Genomic DNA, 3740 nt, shown 5'->3' with positions numbered 1-3740 from the left:
ATCTCTGCATTTATTTGAGCTGTCTCCTCCATGACATGGGTTGACAGCATTCCTGAAAGACATACTATACCACCATGTTAGCAGGGCCAGGATGACCCCTGCAACGCTCGTTTCAGAGGCAACATTAAGACACTCATATGCATGGTCTGTTCAGAAGAGCACCTGCAATACACTTTGTCAGCATTCCAGAGCAACAAAAACTACCATCTCTCTCCTTTTTCACTCGTAAGAAAGCAGAGATAAACACCACAGAAGAATCTTACCAGTTTTCTTGGGCACTTGCGAGAAATAAAAAAAAAATGGTACACTGCCTCTTGTTGCACAAACACCAGACAGTTTTCAACAGTGTCAGTGTAACTTCCAGCTCTCTAAGCAAGAAGAAGCTTTATCCTCTGCAGCACGAGAGAAGGATGTCAGGATTCTGCTCATGACTAATGACTTCATGCTGTAATGCTTCAGGACTATACCTTGAGTTAAATAACTTCAGAAAATTAATTGAAGAGTTATCCAAGCAAGAAGAGGGTGAAAAGCTTCAGGACTGCATCCTGCACTTCTAGATGCACGTCAATATTTGCCTCAATGTCTCCCTTGAGCTTGTAGCCTCTGGTGTTGTGAGATTTGGACACAGGGAGGAGGAGAAGGAAAAAAAAGGAGTAAAGAAAAAAAAAAATCACCTGAAAAGAGAGATAAGTAACTAAGGAAATTACAAAGCTAGCTTGTGCAGAAAAAAGCCCAGTGTATAGAATCAATTGAAGCTTTCAACACAAGGGAACAAGGGTCTCATTTCAGCTGCTGATCAGTTTAGAGTCACGACCACAATAAAAAACTGCCATGTGCCATGGTTGCACCTCTTGATTGTTAAGAAAGGTTTCTACTGAAGAGTCTTTGTTTCCTTAAGACAGATTCAATACACTTAGTGTGTTGATTTCTCACCTGATGAGCATTTACCAGAGTTCACAATCACAGAGCACAATAAATATCACATATTAGCAGACTTTTATGTCAACAATCCCTCCAGCTCAGAAAAAATGTAATGCATTGAGAAAAACTTTTTGAAAGCATATGGCCTTGAAAACAAGGCAAACGGAAGAAAACCATCAAGTAAAAAAGAGGAAAGTACAGTTCAAGGAAAGATCAGTAGTCACAAACACCCACACTTCACAAGACAAAAATGAATACATTCAAGCAGAAAGAACAACAGGTGCTGATATTGTCTGCAGAATTGTAGCTTACGCGTAATTGTCCCATTCAATACCAAGAGTTGCCCATCTCTGACCCCTGGATACTATGAACGGCTGACACTGAAGCACAGCATTACCAAAGACTGCCTGTATCAGGACAGCTATCTCCCATTTATCTTCTCTGCCATCAATAACTTGTTTGTGTAAATCCCTAAACAACATTTGACAGAGAAATTGAATTAAAATTAAACTGAATTAAAACAGTCTCAGGAATAAATTCTTCCCCTTCCTATAGAGAATGTTTCTTTTGGACAAAAGCAGGTACTGAATAACTATTGAAAACATGCTTAAACTCTACTGCAGATACAGTCAGGTAAGAAGTTTAATTTAGCTAATAAAGCAGTTACATGTGCAGCCTCCTCCTGCATCAAAAAAAAAACAAACCCCAAACAAACAAACAAAAAAAAAACCAAACCAAAAAACCAAGGGTAATTTCAGTTGCTCTTACAGCAAGAATACAAGATTTGCAAATGCAGAATTTGTGTAGTAAGAATCTATGCTAAAAAGTGTCTAAATGGGCAGTATTTTCCTCAAAGTCCATATGGCCAGCCTATTGCATCAGATCTTCCGCTGATTTAAACTGCTGCATTGGTAGTAGGGCCATTAAAAGCAGCATCAATATGCATCTTCCCACATGCTCTTTCCCCAACAGATATGGTTTGCTGGTTTCCATGGAGGGAACAGAAAAAAAGACTGAAGCCTTGTGGCTTTGCTGATAGTTTATTATTGAAATGAGGATTTCTGCTCTCTAGGGTGCAGAAATCACAGTTGTTCTTGATGCTGGAACCAAGACAGACATTCTGCGGTACAGTCATGCAGGAAGCAAAGGCAAGTCCTCCTGTATGTGACTTCCTCACTGCAGTAAATGAGCACCATCGTTATGCTTGTTGCCAGCCACTGAAACAGTAAAAGCTGGTCATCATCCCTGACAAAATCTTCAATAGTTCTGTGAACACTGTGTGTGTGCCTCAGTTGCTTCTCTTCACCTGTTTAGAACAGGTGATAAAGGACTAAACACTTAGCTGGAGAAAGAGCTTAATGTGAGCATGGTGTGACAGACCATTGGGACATACGGTGGCCCTTCACACTTAGAAAGATCGTCTTATGGTCTGCACGCGATCAACCAACCCATACTCCCTCCCCTTCTCTCCTGGAACAAGGAACAAAGGACACATGCAAAACATCTGCTTTGATACGATAAAAACAAGAGGATGGATTTCAGCAGCAAAAATGCCTTATTATGATCTCTCCTCTCAGGGCATTTTGCAAAGAGTCCTGAATACTCTGACCAGAGACACACAGATCCCTTCTGTCACCAGATAGCCAATGTGTGCTGGCCTGTTTATAGAGAAAAATGACTCATCTAGCTGTTCCCTGCTAGGAACCTTGATTCTCCTTAAGGCTAAGGGAAACTTATTCAGAGTTAATTTAGTTCTTTCTGGTGAAGCCCTGAGAGCAGACTACGGTGATACTGCATAACGCCCAGCAGCAAGCAGCTGTGCCACAGGAACGGGGCATGGCAGTAGAAGATAGTAATTCACCTTTCAGCAAAAGTCACACCAGGCCGACTCTATGGGGTGTTATTCAAGGAAGCTTTAAAGGCAGAGCTCTGATCAAGAACTTGCAGAAAATGTTCAAACATCCCTCTTCGTCTTTGCACTGGGACTACATCTAAATGCTGCAAATTCTTCCTGCATAACATCCCTAAGATATCAACTTGCAAGATCACCCAGTCAAAATCCTCATCGGTGTCTTGGAGGCATCCTCCGCCTTGTCTGATACATGCAAAGACTCTTTGCCTCACCTGTCACTGACACACATCACACTTTTTCTCTACTTGTTCACACTTCTCTAGCACAGACATATGCTCCTTGTTTTCACTTCCAAGGCCATTGCAAGGCTATCCTTCCCCTTGCCATCAGCTCTTACACAAGCATCCCATGTTGCAACCATTTCTTCAAACAAGTCAGCAGGCCCACTCAGACAGAGCAGAGCTGGGATACCTCCAGAGCCAAAAGCACTGATTACATCAGTGGGTCTCTGTGGCACAATTGGTTAGCGTGTTCAGCTGTTAACTGAAAGACTGGTGGTTTGAGCCCACCTAGGGACGTGCTTAAAATTTCTGAGAACGGTGGAACACTGGTGCAGGTTGCCCAGAGAAGTGGTGGATGCCCCATCCCTGGAAACATTCACAGGCCAGGTTGGACGGGGCTCTGAGCCTGATCTGGTTGGAGGTGCTTCTTGCAGGGGGGTTGGATCAACCCTAACTACTCTATGATTCTGTGACTACAACAGCAAATTCAGTTTTAACTTCACTGTAGCATACAGACCATCTATAAATATGCAACTGTTAACTAACAACTCAAGTGAGGCAAATGCATTCAGCAATATTGTATTTTACTGCTGGGGAAAACGGGTCAAGAGGGATGGCAAGACACCTCCCAATCACAAAAATTAACATTTAACATTCAGAAGTCAAGTTTAAAATTCTGGCAAGAG

At 42.2% G+C, this 3740-nt stretch overlaps 1 non-coding gene across 1 annotated transcript; it reads left to right on the top strand.

Annotated features, from left to right (window-relative positions):
• Positions 1–3277: 3277 nt before the first annotated feature.
• Positions 3278–3351, top strand: TRNAN-GUU (transfer RNA asparagine (anticodon GUU)). The gene has a single exon. It is a non-coding gene; the product is annotated as a tRNA-Asn (tRNA).
• The last annotated feature ends 389 nt before the right edge of the window (positions 3352–3740 follow it).

This window comes from Chlamydotis macqueenii, chromosome 7 (assembly GCF_036417535.1).
Source record: "Chlamydotis macqueenii isolate bChlMac1 chromosome 7, bChlMac1.mat, whole genome shotgun sequence".
NCBI classification, from domain to species: Eukaryota; Metazoa; Chordata; class Aves; order Otidiformes; family Otididae; genus Chlamydotis; species Chlamydotis macqueenii.
This window is presented reverse-complemented; position numbering and strand designations above follow the sequence as displayed.